Consider the following 19,581-nt stretch of genomic DNA (forward strand, 5'->3'; position numbering starts at 1 on the left):
TACTTTATCCACTACGCCATGGGTTTTGTACTGGTCAGTACAGATTCCATAGTTGGGGCAGAGGTCAACAACAAAGCATGACAAGAAGGGTCTACAATGAATCATAGAAAAAAAGATGGTTTTATAAATTCCATAAAAGTAATGGGAGCATTAGAAATGGCATTTTTTTTAGTCTTGTTGTAAGAGACTATTATTTTGAATCATCTTTACAGAGGACTATGTAAGGAGATGAATGAAATGTTCGTTTGCATTACACTTAAGCTTCTGCATATGAGTACAGTCAGAGAAGCAGGAGGCAGCGGGGGAATTCCACAATTCATATGTGGCAACAATACTCCATTCATGGTGACTTTATAAAGATACAGGATACTCTCATGTGAGAGTAATTTTCTAGCATGGTAGCGGGAACCCACCTTCTTTGTTGAAGTCTTTCTTACAATGTCCTCAATGTATTTGCTCCAGTTTATGTTGCCTGTGAATGCTAAGCCGATGAGTCTGGAAGATGAACTCTGATGTAGGGTGTTATCAGTCATGACTATTAGGGATTGAGAAGGCTTCTTTTTTTTTTTTTTTTTTTTTTTTTTTTTTATTACATTTTCACCCCAAACAAGGCAAATTGCCACTTTGGTGTAGGGGGCTACTATCAGGGGCAACAACTACTGGGGTACTATGTAGGGATTTGGGCAGCAAGGTGTCGGTTCACGTTACACTTGAACTTCTGCACGTCAGTACTGTTGGGGAAGCAGGGACCTGGAATGGAATTCCAGAGTCTTGCGGTTCTGGGGAAGAAACTATTGGAGTAAAAAGATCTTTTACATCTAGGGACCTCTACAGTGTGGGGGTGGGATCTAGTAGCCTGTCGGGTTTGTCGAGGGTGCTCGCGTCGTGGGGGCACAAGTGATTGCAGTTCATCAGAGCATTCACCACTAAAATACTTGTAGAAAAGGCAGAGGGATGCAACATTTCGTCGATGGGACAGAGGCTGAAGCTTAGATGCCAGTTCAGGGCCTATCAGATTTGCGACTCTCTTTTGAACCTTGTCAAGGAGCGAGAGACTAGTAGCAGATGCACCAGCCCAGATGTGGCAGCAATACTCCATACATGGGCGAATGGTGGCCTTATAGAGGTACAGGATACTTTCGGGTGTTAGTAGTTTTCTAGCACGGTAGAGAGAGCCTACCTTTCTTGCAGCGGCCCTGGCAATGCCTTCAATGTAATTGTTCCAACTCATGTTTCCTGTGAACGTTAGGCCAAGGAGTTTGAAAGATGGACTCTCAGATAAAGGGTCGTTGGCCATTGCTATTGGTGGTAGAGAGGGTTTCTTGTAATTATTGAATGAAACTAGTTTAGTCTTGGCAGCATTGAACGCGACCAACCACTTTTGTCCCCATTCCACTACAGATTGGAGGTCTTCCTCTAGTGTTTCTGCCATTTCTTTAGAAATGTGTTCATTCGTCTTCCTGTCGTGTCTGCCATAGAGTGTAGTGTCATCAGCATATATACCCATCTCAGAGGCAATGTTGTCGGGGAGGTCATTTATGAATATCAGGAACAATAGAGGTCCAAGGATAGAACCCTGGGGCACTCCCGCATTTATATCATATTGTTTAGATGTGCGACCGTCGAGGACTACCTGAATTTTTCTCTTATCTAAGAAGGATTTAATTATGTTAAGTATTCTACCAGTGATACCGTAAGATCTAATCTTCCTGAGGAGACCCTCATGCCATACCCTGTCAAAAGCCTTAGATATATCTAGAGCTACCGCTCTGCCTTCCCCCGCTTTGTCCAGTGATTGGTATATACGTTCAGAGATCACGGTGAGGATGTCTGCTGTGGAACGGGCTTGTCTAAATCCATATTGTTTGTCAGTCAGTAGTTTAGCATCTGTAAGATGATGGACTAGAGCATGGTTAATTATGGTCTCAAATATTTTGGCAAAAAGTAGGAGGAGGCTAATGGGGCGATAATTTGATGGGTCTGTCCTTTCGCCAGAAGGCTTCTTGTAATTGTTAAAGGAAAAAAGCTTGATCTTAGCAGCATTAAATGTTACTATCCGTTTATGGTTCCATTCCACTACAGACGTGGAGAAGTGAGAAACTCAAGAAACTCCTGCTGCCAACACTGAACCTCATAATACTATTTTTATTTTGTCATATCTATGACTATTAATTTTTACTTTATGAATATAAATAAAGTAAAATGTTAATTTTGTTCGTTATGGATGTTCTGAACAAACGGAGACTTTAACATATTATTGTAAAACACCATTAAACGTTGTTGTTGGTGAGGAATCCTGATGGGTCTGGTTTTGGTTTCATTTTGTACCCTTCCAAAATGGCTCAGAGAAAGTTCTGATTTCCCTCCATTCTGTGGTAAATTGCTTTTATGTCTAACTTAACGTTACAACAAAGAAAAGCAGGTAAATCATGACTTCTCCGCCAAAAGCATAGAAGGAGGCAGAGGCGACAGAGCCGTAGTCTGTGGTGTCAAAATAGAGGTGGGGGGGGGCATTCAATCATATTCAAACTATCTCCCTTTCTCAAGAGATTTATCAGTACTACGACTTAGTTCTCAATTTTATAGCCTCCCTCATGAGAGCTCTGTTTTTAATGTGGGGAACATTGATCTTCCTGAAAAGGGTTTACTTTAAATTGAGACAAAAATTAAAATTGCCCCAGTCTAAAAGGATTTCTTTTCGACTGATCGAGAACAGAAAAGATGATGTACAATATCAGAATTGATGCTGCAATTAAAGAGTTGATTCTCAGCATCAACAAGGCCTCTGTGCGCCATTTCTACCTGCTTGCTCAAAGATGATGCCTAAGCATTTGTAGATAAGAATTCATAGATAAACACTATGAATTATCTTATGGAAAACAAATAGATTTCCTCTTACCTGATCGATGCCGCTTACACAGCACCGTATTGAGCTATATAACCATATTATTTTTTGTTTGCATATTGCCACATCTGAGACAGGTGAAACACTTGAAAGATTGAACTTACCTAGAAGAGAAAAAAGAAAAAAGAAAAATTATTTTAGGTGAAATAATAACTAATATGCACAAAGTTTTAAGGTGCCAAAAAAAAGCAAGAAAAAAATTTACATTATTTTTAACTGGATAAAACAATTTTTTCTTAAATATAAATGATCGCCTGAAAAGCTTCATCAGTTATCTGTTTTATTTATTAGGGTTTATCACTTATTGAGACCGAAAGGTCACTTGAGGAGGTGCATACCTTTCTTAGCCCCATGTTTTACTGTTTGACACCCGTTAAAAAGTGAGATCAACTGATTAAATGTATTATACTATTTCTCATCTGAATCTCACCTGACAACTTATTCCCAAAGTATACAAGATCTACTATAGGTAATTACATATTTTCTTTTGTTTGTAATGTCGTTGATACTTAAGCATTTCTTCTATTTCATGTGTCAGCCAAAAGTAGAAATCGTATATGTTTATAGCATTATTGAATTTAAGGAACAAATCCGAGTTGCCATTAATCGTTCCTTTGAAGGTGTATGCCAAAGTATGGCGCTCACTTCAAGAAACATGAGCAAAGTACATTGAGCCTCATAGAGATTACACAGAGCTTTAATAAGTGTTTTATGTTGCAAAAAGGTAACTTAAGTATATCCTTTGTTAATTTCTATATTGCAGTTGCCTATTTCTTTAATGTTACATTTATTCCGTTGAAATCAAATTATAGAGTTACTTATGGCAGTGTATATATCATTGAAGAAAAGATTCAAACAAATATGGACGGTTGGACGGTCTACAGTGTTTTATAATTAGGGAGGCTGTTATAAGTAACTCTATCATTTGAATGCAATATAATACATGTAATATTAAAGAAATATTCAACTGCAATATAGAAATTAACAAAGGATATACTATATACAATATAGAAATATATATAAACTGTGTCAATCGCTTTATTGCAGATTAGTAAAATATCAATATTTTACTAAATATACATCGCAACAAAATCAAAATTATATCATCAAACGACTACTTTAAGGTTAGTTATTTCCAAAAATTTTATTTAAATTCATGCGATATTCACGAAGTTATGACATTTTATTCTTTGTCGAGGAATTTCCACAATCCATCACTTTATTGCAGATATCTTAAAATGTTGTTTTAGGGCAAAAATACAATGTCTTATCTTGCAAACTTTACTTCTTATTATATTTTTATTTTAAAGAAAAGAATAATAAACAAAAGTATAAGCTAAGTATAAGCCTCATATAAATGAATTATTTACCGACATGTCCACCATTTTTTAAAATAAATTAAAACAACCTTTTGTCCCCTGAGGAAGTCAATTGTTTGATCTTAAAAGGAGTTATGACTCTAGCAACATCAACTATGTTCCTCCACAAGGAATCCTTTGAAGTAAATGGCTCTCCTCCCTCATAAACTCCTCTTTTTATTATTGACCAGAGACATTCAATGGGGCTATTGTCTGGAGAACACGGTGGTGAGAGTTTCTCCAACAAATTACATAGATTCAAGGAAGGCTGCAGTCGCTTCAAGCAGAATTGGATGGCACGTTGTAATGCATAAAAATCATCTGAAAGTGACGTGACAATGGTAGGTCATCTAATCATGTCGACAAATGATTATCCAAAAAGGCTGTGTTTACACCTTCTGGCACTCGGCATGGTCCAACTAACTTATCCCCAATGATTCCCACCCAAAATATGATGAGCTGTAAACAGTTGGATATTAAAAAAACGACTTCTTAAAGGTAAATATTCGGGTGGTCCCCCAGTGCACTTTCACCGATGCTTCCACCTCCTTGTTGGCGATGAACTCTGTAACGGGTCGGAGTTCCATTCGGGTTTCAAACTTTGGTCCATTTATCCAGGCCTTCAAGAGTAGCATGGATCTCATCCCTAAATAGGACCTATTGGAAATTCATTTTCATGTAATTCTGTGTCCGAGCCATTCGTTTTTCCCTATGTTGTTTGCTCAATGGAGGCATTGAAAAGGGTTTGATGTTCTTTGCAGTCTCATTCAACACATTGTATCCGGCCTTCCTGGATCTTGAAGTGATTCCAGTTTTTTCAAAAGCGAAAACACTGGTGCTGTTTGTGTTTCGGTTGACTTCCCTACGAATTTTCCGAGTAGCACGATCTGAAAGGTTTCTCCTGGTGCCCTTATTTATTTTTTTGGATTTGGTGTTCGTGGTGTTCAAGAATGGGGCCAATGTTCTTGGATCCCTTTCCAACTCCGTGGCTAAATCTTTGATGGACAATCCTTCTGCGAGTCCAGCAACTATCCATTGCTTTTTGATAACTTTTAATCACCTGATTTTTTGGCATTTTAAGAAGCCTGCAATAAAGCGATGGACAACATAATTTCCTCGATAATAAATAAAATGCAATAATTTCGTGAATATAACATGAATTTGAATAAAATCTGTGGGAATAACTAACCTTAAAGCAGCCGTTTGATGGTACAATTTTCAATTTGTTTACGTATATTTAATGAAATATTGATATTTTACTAATCTGCAATAAAGCGATTGACACAGTACATATATATATATATATATATATATATATATATATATATATATATATATATATATGCTTTAAGAAAAATAGAAAAAACCGAATGAAATTATTAAAAAATCAACGTTTCGTCCTTATTTCATAGGACATCTTCAGGATAATTGAAATAAAAATGTAAGAAAAGAAAAAGTCATAGATTGTGCGAAAAAGACAGTTTTTTAATCCTACCCATGTCGGGAAGGACAAATATGTGTGTGTATCTTTTAATCCTACCCGACATGGGTAGGATTAAAAAACTGTCTTTTTCGCACGATCTATGACTTTTTCTTTTCTTACATTTTTATTTCAATTATCCTGAAGATGTCCTATGAAATAAGGACGAAACGTTGATTTTTTTAATAATTTCATTCGGTTTTTTCTATTTTTCTTAAAACATAACGTCAACCATCGCTGGTATTTTTTCATTCCTTATACATATATATATATATATATATATATATATATATATATATATATATATATATATTTGCATGTGTATACATATATATATATATATATTTGGTAAAACTGGTAATTAGTAAAAACCCGAAGAGCGTGCTCAATACTATTGCAGAGCAAATACGTGTTTTATTTTTTATTACTGTTTTATCTGTTTGTTTATATATGTTTCAGATGGTGGACTATGCTTACGATCCAACAGCCTCGTCAGACCTCACAGAAGTGGTTGTTAGTATTAGAAAGAAGTGTTTTAGAAGAAATACGAAAGAAAAAAAAAAGATGGCCCAACATCTGAAACATATGTAACCAAACAGATAAAACGATAATATATATATATATATATATATATATATATATATATATATATATATATATATATATATATATATTTATTTACCAGTGGTGAAAAAAAAAAAAAAAAAAAAAAAACCGGACTAAAGTGCTCAATGTGTAGTCAGAGCAGTATATAGGAAATTTATTACTGTGAGTCCAGAATGAGTTTACAAATTGTTTCAACTAGAGGAAAATCCTCAAAGAGAGGAAAAATCCAACTAGCATCATCAGAATTCATAGATGGACTAAGTTATAAAGTCAAATAAAAATGGAAAGATCGTAGATAAAGGGGAGTTAGAAAAGAAGGGGGAGTGGTGGGGAGAGGACGTTGGAGTTTAAAGTAGTAGGAGTGTATTAAAAAAAGAGAGGGGTTTATAATTAAATATTAATTATGTGTAAATTCTTATATACGTGTTTTTTAACGGTTTAAACTTTAAATAGTGTATGTATTTGTGTGTTTTTGTTATCTACTTACTATCTACATTTTATTAATAATTATATTAATTTTTATTATTTAATTAACTTACTGATATCCTTAGTTTTTTTTACTTTATTAAATAAACCTATAACGTATAATTCACCTATTTACCCTTCTATTTCTCATTTCTTTCTTTCAACTTAACGCCCGACAATTCAAAAAACTATAAATAATAAATTAAAAACAAAAAATTAATTTTTTCAATCTCTCCCTGCCCAGCTAATTTATATATATATATATATGTATATATATGTGCACATATATATATATATGTGTGTGCGTGTGTATGTGTATGTGTGTGTGTTTGTATATGTATGTATATGTGTGTATGTATGTATTTATATGTGTGTATATATATATGTGTGTGTATATGTATGTATATATATGTATTTGTGTTTGTGCGTATCTTCTACATGTGTGTATATGTATGTGTTTATATATATTTGTATTTGGTTACGTATCTTCTACATGTATATTTGTGTGTGTGTTTTTCTGTGTGTATGTGTTTTATTCACTTATTATAAATATCTCCCTAATAATTTTATGAATTTTATTATTTGATTAACTTACTGATATTCTTACCTATTTCTATATTAGTAAAATAAACTTGTAACTTATAATTCATTAATTTATATTTTTCTCTTTCTCTCTTTCCCTCAACTACAACGCCTGAAAATTTAAAAATTATTTATAAAATATTTTTCAATTCCCCCCCTCCCAGCTAATTTATATTTATATATATATATGTATGTATATGTATATGTATGTGTAAGTGTTTGCATCTGGATGTATGTGTATTTGCATATATGTTTATATATGTATATATGCGTGTATTTTTACGTATCTGTGTATGTGTACATATATATATATGTGTTTGTATATGTATGTTTGTGTATATATGTATATGTGTATATATATATATATATATATATATATATATATATATATATATATGTATGTGTGATCACGCATGTGCTTTTCCCCCATTTACGTATGTGCATTTGCTGTACATATTTATGCGTGTGCTTATATTTGTGTGTTACTTATTAAAAATGTTTTTTTCTATTATTTAAGTTACTTACTTAAGCTTTCACCTATTTTATTTTATTTCATTAAAATAAACCTGTAACGTATAATTTCTACCTGCCCGGCTAATTTATTTATATATATATTATATTTAATTATATATATCATTACACTATCAAAATAAACCTGTAAAGTATAATTCATTAACTTATTTTTCCTTTTCTTTTTCTTTCCATTTTATAAACAATTAATATCTTTCAATCTCTCCCCGCCCGGCTAAATTACTTTAAACCCCATTTTCAACCCGTTCCTTCACCTATTTTATTTTATTTTATTAAAATAAACCTGTAACGTATTATTTCTACCTGCCCGGCTAATTTATTTATTATATTTAATTATATATATCATTACACTATCAAAATAAACCTGTAAAGTATAATTCATTAACTTATTTTTCCTTTTCTTTTTCTTTCCATTTTATAAACAATAAATATCTTTCAATCTCTCCCCGCCCGGCTAAATTACTTTAAACCCCATTTTCAACCCGTTCCTTCACTAACATTAACTCTCCAACCTGTTGCCATGGTGATCCTTTAAATTAACTGTTACTTATGCCGTTATCAACAAAAGTAGCGTCTTTTAAGTTTAAACCGTTAAAAAACACGTATATAAGAATTTACACATAATTAATATTTAATTATAAACCCCTCTCTTTTTTTAATACACTCCTACTACTTTAAACTCCAACGTCCTCTCCCCACCACTTCCCCTTCTTTTCTAACTCCCCTTTATCTACGATCTTTCCATTTTTATTTGACTTTATAACTTAGTCCATCTATGAATTCTGATGATGCTAGTTGGATTTTTCCTCTCTTTGAGGATTTTCCTCTAGTTGAAACAATTTGTAAACTCATTCTGGACTCACAGTAATAAATTTCCTATATATATATATATATATATATATATATATATATATATATATATATATATATATATATATATATATATATATATATATATAACTTAGCTATGTGTTTCTCTCGCTCTCTTTCACTCTATGTAATATGAATTAGATACCAAAATAATAAGTTTATTTAATTGTTTATAGATGAATATAATTAAGAAGATTTTATTTTATTATTTACTAACGAGTCGCCGTTCATCAAGTTCAAAGGTCATTCAAGGACGAGGGTTAATGGTTTGTGTCAGCTGAATGGTCAGATTAATACCCCTGAAGGATTGCAGATTATTGTTGGATCTTTGATTACTTACGAGGATGGCTCGACAAGAATTTGTTTACATTGGACTTGAAAACAACAATGCTGTAGTCAAGAGGGAAGCAGCCTCGTAGTATTGTGTTCCACCAATGGATAGTTCTTATTTCAGTAATGCAAGAAGAATCTCTTAACAGAAATGTTACAAGGATTTTCAAATAGTAAGTATAGATGGGATTTGCTTTATATTTATATTGGATTTTAATACAAAGAGGGAAACATTAAAAAAATAATTAGTTTAGAATGAACTGGAAAATTCAGTAAAATAAGTTTAATTCTTGAATAACACATTTGTATCATTTCCTTGCAAAATAAAGGGAAAAATCCGAAATCCAATCTTGGTTTGATTTCCTTAACAAAATTATGGGAAACGAAACCATTTTTTTCTGTTGATGCAATTATAACGGTAAAAATTTTAACTATAATTCTATCCGATTTTTTAATTCACCCTTAATCATTTTTTGACTGATCATTTATGTTTTGCCAGTTTAACATGCTTAATCATTTTTTAATAGAATTTTAATTGAGTATTTTAAAGTTATATAATGTACCAATTTACTGAGAGGAATCGGTTTAAAATGTGTCAAGTTCTTAAAGTTCAAAGGTTAGTGTACTCTACTCTAATAGCTTCTTTCTTCAAACTTCTTGCTTTTGGAATTCTCTCTGTACTCCCTGTTTCCCCCGACTGCAGCAGCATGTAGGAATTTAAATGTAATATGAACAAACATCTAGTTGTGTAACTCATTTAGAATGCTCTATAAATCTGGTCCTTAATTCACAGTAGGCCCAATGTGCCTTATTTAGATGAATATTAAAAAAAATGTCTGTAGTTCATCCGTTGGAACGATGAGGACTATCTGGTCATCCTGTAGGGTAGGGTGGGGGGAGTCATAATCGGTGAGTGCGGATATGGCTGATAAGCCCAATCTTTGCTTGAAAAGTTCTACTGCAGTGAGAACAGGGAATCATAACAGCTGTCGAGGGCTTCAAAACATTGTCCTTTCTGCGCTTCTCTGCAGCAACTTTTTGGTTACTTTCATATTTGCAGGCACCGTCATGCACAGCGGCCCGCCACTTGGCTCCATCTAAAGCTATTTACTCCCATGATGAAGGTCTTCAGTGATCCCTTCAGATTTTCTTTAAATCATTTTCTCTGACCGCCATTGGGGCATTTGCCATACTGTAGCTCAGCAAACAGAAGCTTCTTGGGTAGTCTGTAGTCTGGCATGTGGGCTACATGACCAGCCCAGCGAAGCTGAACCTTCATCAGGATAGTGAGGATGCTTGGGAGTCCAGCACGAGTGAGAACTTCTATGCCTGGTATCCTTGCCTTCCAGCCTATGTCAAGCAGTTTCCTCAAACTATAAAAAATAAGAATGTAATCAAAGAAGAATAAATAATGGTATAGTGGTTGAGACCCAACAAATCACGGGTACGTCTAGTATTCAAATATTTTACTAGAGTTATTAAGTCCAGATTTTCAGATGTTTCTGATAAGACAGAATTGTCAGCCAAACTATTTGGTCTTGTTTTATATAAAACTAGCAGGGGTGCCCGGCGTTGCTCGGGTTTTTGGAGGTGTATGCTGTGCAAAAAAAGCAAAAAAACAAAAAAAATGGTTAATTTTTTAAAACTTTGCCCCCTATTATGACCCCTTAAAATTTATAGTTTCGGGCTCAAATCACTTTATTAAGTTAGATCCAGGTTCAAGGAACCTATATCTAAAATTTCAAGTGTCTAGACCCAAAATTGTCGGAGGAGTTTGGTAGAGTTCTTAAAGGTCAAATCGTTGAAATTTGACCCCTTAACAGCCAAATTTCTGGCTGACACGCGTCACATCGATTTTCCCAAATCTCAGTACCCGGTATTTCAAATTTCGAGTCTATAGACTAAAAATTGACAGAGTTATTGCGTAGGGAAATGTACACAGACAGGCAGACACACAGACACACAGAAAGACAGGCACGTTCACTTTTATAGATATATAGATTATCATGCAGCAAGTGAATAAATATTGAGATAATTGTAAAACTATTGGAATAAATAAGAAGCGATTTGCATATCACTGATAAATTTTACTTAATCTTGTGTTAACTGTGCTAGCAGACATTTGTGAGAATATTGCCATCTGCTGAATAATTCCAACCAAATGCTTATTAACTTGTTGGAACTTGGAGACAAAACAACAGGCGTTCATTTTAGACTTTACTCTTTTAATTACATCCAACAAGGTGGAGGTTATGTTTTCAGCAGCGTTTGCTATGAGTCTTTTCTTCTTTATCTATGTATGGCCTAACATTCACACTGCTTCATAAAGTTTTAATAAAAAGTCTTCCCAAAATACAAACGTTTATAAACGTGTATTTTTTTTTCTAAGAACATGGTGGGATTAACCTTCATAGTCTGTGTTTCTTTTAAAGGAAGTTATGGGTCTTTTTATTACATTCTGCACGCGAAATATAAATATAATTATGAGTTTTATATAAAAAGATGATTTATAAATATCTCTATTGTTAAGTTAGGAAAGACTCAGTTTGACAACCTTGGGTGCGCGGTTTCAATCTTACCTTGAATTACTCTTTTAAGGAAAATAAAGAATATCTTTTTTAATTGTTTGAAATCTAATAAAATGCAAGTGAAAAACGTTTTAATTTTTTGTATGTTAGTACATAACGCCACTCTATCTCTCCGTCACTACTCAGCCCCACTCTCTCTCTATATGTCTAGATCTCGTATATACATTATAAAGTAAAACGTTTGTCTGTCTGTGTGTCTGTATTTCACTTAATATAAATCAAACTAGAAATTGTATCTTAAATTTAAGTGTTTAGTATGCTATTTATTCTTATAAATACTAGAAAAATAGTTCTGTACATATAGCTACATTGCTGAGGAAGCTTAAGGCCCTTTTTTCACATGTTCAAATACAAGAAGATTACTTGAATGAATTAATATAATTCGTTTCTTTTTATAACAATAATAAAACTCATTTTTTTTAAATTTATAACACTAACGAAATAGAATTTCATTCAGAGGGGAAATAAAAGAATATCTAACCAAACATTCCAAATCCTGAGCTATATTCAATCGTCATTGCTGAATTGATGATTTCAATAAATAATATGTTTATCTTTGTTAATCAAATTGAAAATTGTTAGGAAAAAAATGACTGTCGATAGAGAAATTTAAGTTGTAAAATTCATTATGAAAAATAAATTATTATTTATCTATGTATTAATTGGTGAAACTATGTCGATAGACTATTTTTTGCTTGGAAAGTGAATAGCCTGTAATAACATGGTCAATGTTTTGCTTTGTAACCTATAAACATTAAGAGAGGAAAATCAAAGAAGAATAGGAGTTTGATTACTAGAAGCAAATAATGTATAGTTTTACCAATTACAGTTTATATATTTATTCTATGACATAGCAACATCAACGCACTATTGAGGAAAAGGTCGGAGAATAATACCTGTTTAATTATGTATAACAAAATTTACATAATACAAATATTCAGAATCTTTCATATTTGTTTTAAATTATTCCTTTCTGTGTTAAGTAGTGCATAAAACTTATAGTAGTAGTAGTAACACTACTACTCCTGCTACTAATAATAATAATCTAGGAATAGTCGCAAAAAATCTGGCAAAGAGAGTAAGAGAATTTGGAATCAAGGGGAAAATTAAGACTATACAGCGAACGATATTGATTAGAGCAACCGAAATCTTTAGGAAAACCTTTGAATGCGGAATTTAACGAATATAATCTACGAATACTTACAATAAGAACTGCAACAGAAGCAAAAAAAAAAAAATTTAATGGCAGAAACAAAGCATGAACAAAAAAAAAAAAATGAAACTGCAAGAAATCTTGTAAACTCTTCCGTCTCTCCCCAAAAATGGCATCAGCCATGGCTGGTGCCACACAAAATAATCCTAAAGGGTCAAGGGGGATTGAAAGAACCGAGAAAATAAATCGCTATCCAGATTTCCATAAAAGGGGAGTCAGTATGTAGCACTGAGGAGTGCATAATTTCACAGTTTATTCAAAATTGTATGACAAAAACAAAATCAAATCCTAGAAAACGTGAGGAAATAAATCGAAAATAAATCTGAAAGTTATTTGAATTAAATTTAAAAACTTTTTCTATTTGTTACAAAAATGAAACTTTTCTAAAATTATGCATTCATTCGATAAAACCTTTTAATTTCATTGAAAGATGGCATTCCAATATGTGTATTAGAATATATTTTGTAATTTAGTTTCATTCTTAATGTTCTACTGAGTAGCACGAAATGAAAACATGATAGAGTTCGTTAATGTTAATTTTCTTATCTCGCCATTATAATACACTGCTAGTTAAAAATTTCAGACCACTGAAAAATCTTTAAAAAGAAACCCTTTTTTTTAAGGATAGCTATTAAACTCTTCCGACTTAAGGTTACCAATACTACAGTTTAAAAGGTTATGGAAACACAAAGCTACATTCCAAAAATTTTATTTAAAAATTTGCATTTTTATTAAATTAGGCTTTTTACATATGATCAAAATTATAAGACCAAGGGTATAAATTGTTAGATTTATGGTAATTCTAATGGTTTTAGTTCAGTTAGAGATTAGCTATCACTGTATAAAGTTGTTACCATGCCTAAAGCAAGAAAACTAACCGAAATTGAGCGCTCTCGAATTCTAGGATTTCATAAACAATGTTTGTCAGAGTGAGCGATACCAGCTAAGGTAAATCGCAGTAAAACTGTTATTTGCAACTTTCTAAAGAACACTGAGAATTATGGAAAAGCAACATCCTTTGGTAGACCCCACCCCCCAAATTTCTCCTGCATTGAGTAGGAGAATCAGACGGATTGTTATGAATGACAGAGGACTTTCTTCTAGTCAAATTAAGGCGGTTACAGACGCTCATTGTAGTCCAATAACCATCAGACGACATTTACAATAAAAAGGCATAGTAAATAAAAAGCGTAAACAAATTCCTCGATTGCTTTCACGTCACAAAGTGGACCGCTTAAGATTTGGTCATGAATACCAAACCTGGGACGTTGAGAAGTGAAAGAAAGTCCTGTTTTCTGATGAAAAAAAATTCAATTTAGTTAGTCCTGATGGCTTCCAGCGATATTGGCATGACAAAAACATGCCCCTTGAAATTTTTTCCACACGTCATAGTGGTGGAGGGTCCATAATTGTATGGGGTGCTTTTTCTTACAGAGGGATGATGGAGCTCCAGGTGATTCAGGGTCGTCAGACAGCAGCTGGTTATGTTAGCATGCTACAAAAAGCATCTTTGATGATGGAGGGTCATCATTTGTGTGGGGACGGATGGTTATTCCAACAGGATAATGCTGCAATTCACACTGCAAGACGGACCATGAGCTTTCTACAAGAAAATGGAGTCCATCTCTTAGGACATCCTGCATGCTCACCGGACTTGAACCCAATTGAAAATTTTGGGGGATGGATGACAAGAGAGGTTTATCGAAATGGCAAACTATTTTCAACAAAAAATGAACTTCGTGAAGCCATCTTCAGAAACTGGAGCAGGATACCCTACACCTTAATGGAAACCCTTATTTCTAGCATGCCCCAAAGAATTTTTGAAGTCATCAAAAGAATTAGAGGTAGAACTCATTATTTAGTTTGATTTTTGAATGTTTTCATACACTTTTTGTACAATTTAATATAATTTTTGTCTCTGGTCTTATAATTTTGATCATGTGTAAAAAGCATAATTTAATAAAAATGTTAATTTTTAAAATAAATCTTTGGAATGTAGCTTTTTGCTTCCATAACCTTTTAGATTGTAATATTTGTAACCTTAAGTCAGACGAGTTTAAAATCTATCCTTAAAAAAGTTTTGTTTTTTAAAGATTTTTAAGTGGTCTTAAATTTTTGATTAGCAGTGTATTTTATCAGTAATACCAAATTAATGGATGGGTCAAATAGTCAATATTTAGTGATTTCTACTGTAGTTGAATATTATCTAAATCTGATAGGTATTTTGGTTACCATACTAGAAAATGAGGCAGTTGTCCTATTTTACACTGATCACATTTTGGCTGAGTCAATTCAATATTTTAAAATAGTATTTTGTTTTATTGGTGTTCAATAATTTCTTTAATGTCAATAATAACTACAGTTTTGCAGTAATATTTGAATTCAAGCAAAGAAATCACAAAATATTTCTGCGATATATACCCATACAACATCTCATTGTATGCTTATGATTTGAAAGAAAACAAAATGCGCTATTAAATGTTTCCTCGTATGATTAAAACGTAAAAAATACGAATTGTAGCATATTTCCCCATTCATCCCTTCTGCTCCCCTTTCGACTCCTATAATCATCACTCATCACAAAAATTTTCTAAAAAGTTTTGTTCATCCCCAAACAAAACATATTGCTACTGAAGCATAATAAGATCGGGACCAGGTTTATAAGGGCACAACCTGGGTGGAGAGTTGGGAAGCAAGATATTTGCTCACATTATATTTAAATATATGATAACTGCACTCAAATATTTTCATGTTTATTGCCTTATTGGTTGCATGAAATCAGCTACAATTACCTGTCCAAGTTTTAGCACACGTTTCATTATGGATAGAGCACTCTGGTCTAGCATATGATGGTTTCTAATTAAGCATAAACTAAGGCTCTTCTATACAAGAAATTAAATCTTCTGAATTATAAATATCGTAAAAAAGTGAATAAATGATTACGAAAGAGTCATTTTAAAGCGCTTTATATTTGTTAAAAACAGCAAACTTATCAGCTTAGAGGGTAAAGCATCGAACTGTAACGATTGGTAGTGACTGGTGTCAAGTTTCGAGGTCTATGAACTTGAACACAAAAGATGAAGCCGCTTTTTGTGAATACCCGTCTAGCTGAAACTACTGTCATTAATTTTCCCCACTCTTTATCTGTGCCTAAATTCAAACGGCGCCATGAGCAGAGCTTCTTTTTTAGAAGTGCACGACTGTGGAACTCTCTTCCGTTTGCCTGTTTCCCACCTGACTACAACTTGGATGTCTTCAAGTCCAACATAAGCAAATTCCTGATAAACCGCTCTCTTAAGTAAGACACCCTATCAAATATCCAATACTAATGATTATTACGATACTATCTCATTGATTACTGTACATGCAATAACCTTTATCCCCGAGTGGCTTCCGGACCTTGATAAGTGGTGACCTCCATGTAAAAAAACACACACACACACACACATATATATAAATATATATATATATATATATATATATATATATATATATATATATATATATATATGAAATTTAATTTAAACTATGTAATTTAGAATTTAGAACAATGTTATTATTCAACAAGTAATAACAGCTGAAAACTTTAAAAGTTTCCTTCTTCTATGAAGTTCCAAAGAATGGCTCTTATCCTCGGAGGAAAGTAGTTAGTCAAATAATATTCATAAGCAAGCTATAATTTTGCTGGTTAGCATATAAATTGAAAACTACACACACACTATATATATATATATATATATATATATATATATATATATATATATACATTGCATACTTAGGCAGCATTTTTTATTTAAGCAACTATGGCCAAAAATAACAGAATTTTCTGTTTAATTATACCATTTTTTTTATTTTTTCAATCTTTCGAATTCGTTTTTTGTTTTAAAATTAAAAAAAGATCACGAACATGTTTGATTCTTCGTTGAATCATCATCAGGTTAAAAAAAGCAAATAAAAACAAAACTAGTGAAAAGAAGAGAATTTCGAAAGACAGTGAGAAAAAGATCCGCATAATCAGTTAAATGCCAAGAGAACGTTTTTATGAGGTCTCAGGAAAGACGCTAACAATTTATATTCCGTGACGTCAGAAATAGTGCCATAGTATAAAATTGTCTAATGTTAAGCATTTTAAGTTACTGCTACCGCAATGTTATTCATAGTAGGTTGTTGGGTTTTAATGAAGATAGCTTTGAGTATTTAAATTTTGAAAAATTGATTTTGAAATAGATCAGAATTAAGCTGTAGAATTCTATTACTTTTAACAATATTTGCTTAAATAATATATATATATATATATATATATATATATATATATATATATATATATATATATATATATAGTCATCGACATCCAGTCCTGTTTCGTTGTATCACAACTCATCAGTGCTACTAGACTAACACCTCTCCCAAGCCGAGGATTGAACCTAGAACCATCACGTTGCTAGTCAGTAGTTCTACCGATCGCCCCACGGGAGCTGTGCCTACAAATAACCTCGCCAAATGTCAATTTTAAACAAACATCCGGCCACCACTTTTATAGTGCTCAAACCGCTTATTTATAAACCAACAGGGAGCTTAGCATTTTTCAGCCAATTAAGTTGCGAGTGAGATTATTAACGATTGTGCTCTACCCAAAGAAGGGAGGGACTTAAAATATATTTGTAGTCATCGACATACACTGAACTACTTGTGAGCCGTTACCATTATATTTGTGATATTTCGCTCTTATTCGAAAATTCCTAACCTATGATATATCCATTATAAAATTATTCTTGCATAAATGAAACTAAATTACTTTACTTTTATGTTAATTCAACTTTAATTTAAAAAGTAAAATGGGTAACGATAGTTGAAGGCGACCCGAAGATACCATTGATTCTCACCTTATAATGTTGTGTGTTTTTGGTATGACTCCACCAAGGATTAAACCCTGGTCGCCCGACCTATTAGTGAACACTCTTGTGGCTATGACATGTAACATTGTGTGTGTGTGTGTGTGTGTGTGTGTGTGTGTGTGTGTGTGTGTGTGTGAAAATTGAGTGTATTACATCAGGAGCAATTGATTAGAAATATTATTTTTATATGTGAAATTTTTCATGGTCGCTTGATGTAAAGTAACAAGAAAACGAATATTTAGATAAACCCAATTTTAATAAGTATTGTTTAAATTGTTTAATAAGTATTGTTTAAAAAGAATTACATTTTTGCAATAAACATGATGCCTGTTTTGTTACTGTTCGATTTACTTTCTCGAAAAATGGAGATTTGGTATTTGTCTGCCTCAAGTTGAAACTATATTGTTATTACCTTTTCATGGTCTATTAAGTTTACTTTTTCAGACTAATGTACTATATTTCAATTATCCATCCATTGAAGGTGTAATGTAGTATCTGTTCTGTTTTTATCACATTATCTTCCCAGACATTACCTTCTTCTTCGGGTGAGCAATGTTGTACGTGTTCCTTCGTTTTATATACTAGCAAAAATATACGATCAGAGGGAACACATTTTCCTATTATAAATACTTTCTATTGTTTTAATCATTGATTGGAGAATTTTTTTGGAATTATTTAAATTTATAATTGCATAAAAACAAAATAATATTAAAGAAAACCATAAAATAGACAAACAAAACTAAATTAAACAATACAGACTGACTAACCTAAATAAGCCATAGCACAAACAAACTAAACCAAACAATAAAACATAAAAATCAAACTAAACAACACCACAAAACAGACAAACCAATCAAACCAAACCATAAAATAAACAAACCACACTAAACCAAACTATAAAGCATACGAATAAAACCAAACCAAATCGTAAAGCAGACAAAAAAATAAAACAAACCATACAACTAAACCATAAAGTAGATAAATCAAATCGAACCAAACCATAAAATAGACCAACAAAACTAAGCTAAACCATAAAGCAGACAAACCAAACTAAACCAAACCAAAAAATCCAAAGCAAACTATAAATAGATAAATCACACTAAACCAATCAATAAAAAAAGACAAAGCAAACTAAAAGAAACCATAAAATAGACAAACCAAACTAAACCTAACCATAAAAATCTAAAGCAAACTATAAAATAGATAAACCACACTAACCGAATAATTAAAAAAGACAAACCAAACAAAAGAAACCATGCAATCGACAAACCATAATACAATCAAACTAAAAAATGGTTGTTCTGAAAACCCTTATGTTTTAATCAGTGGTCTAATGATCTAAATAGCACTGTTTCCCAATATATCAATTTAGGGGTGCAATGCCTGGGAGGGGTCACACACAGAATTTAATATACTTCTTACGCTTACCTATATAGAAAATCTCTGCGATAATATTAAACTTACAAGGAAGAAAAACAGATTATGAAAATCAGCTAGGACTCATATTGCTGTAGGAAAACTAAATCACAAAAGAACAGAGTAAATAACAAGAAACGTAAAAGACGGACACATTCCTCATCTTAATTTCTAATGAAGAGGATATGATCACACAACACTGCAATATGATATTTTCTTACTGTTTATATTTCATTGTTATCCAATGACCGCCAGTAAAAAATATTATGTATATATGTGCGTAGGAACTGACATCGTTATAATTAAGTATTGTGTGTTTTGCTGAATAAGCTTTGGATAAAC

At 32.4% G+C, this 19,581-nt stretch overlaps 1 long non-coding RNA gene across 1 annotated transcript in view; it reads right to left on the minus strand.

Annotated features, from left to right (window-relative positions):
• Positions 1-555: 555 nt before the first annotated feature.
• Positions 556-19,581, minus strand: part of LOC145246043 (uncharacterized) — an 82,750-nt gene continuing 63,724 nt past the window's right edge. The window contains exon 2 of the long non-coding RNA XR_013863068.1: positions 556-3,009. This is a non-coding gene — a long non-coding RNA (uncharacterized LOC145246043). The remainder of the gene's footprint in view (positions 3,010-19,581) is intronic.

The sequence above is a fragment of the Euprymna scolopes genome, chromosome 23 (genome assembly GCF_053919585.1).
Source record: "Euprymna scolopes isolate OS-2025 chromosome 23, ASM5391958v1, whole genome shotgun sequence".
In the NCBI taxonomy this organism is placed as follows: domain Eukaryota; kingdom Metazoa; phylum Mollusca; class Cephalopoda; order Sepiida; family Sepiolidae; genus Euprymna; species Euprymna scolopes.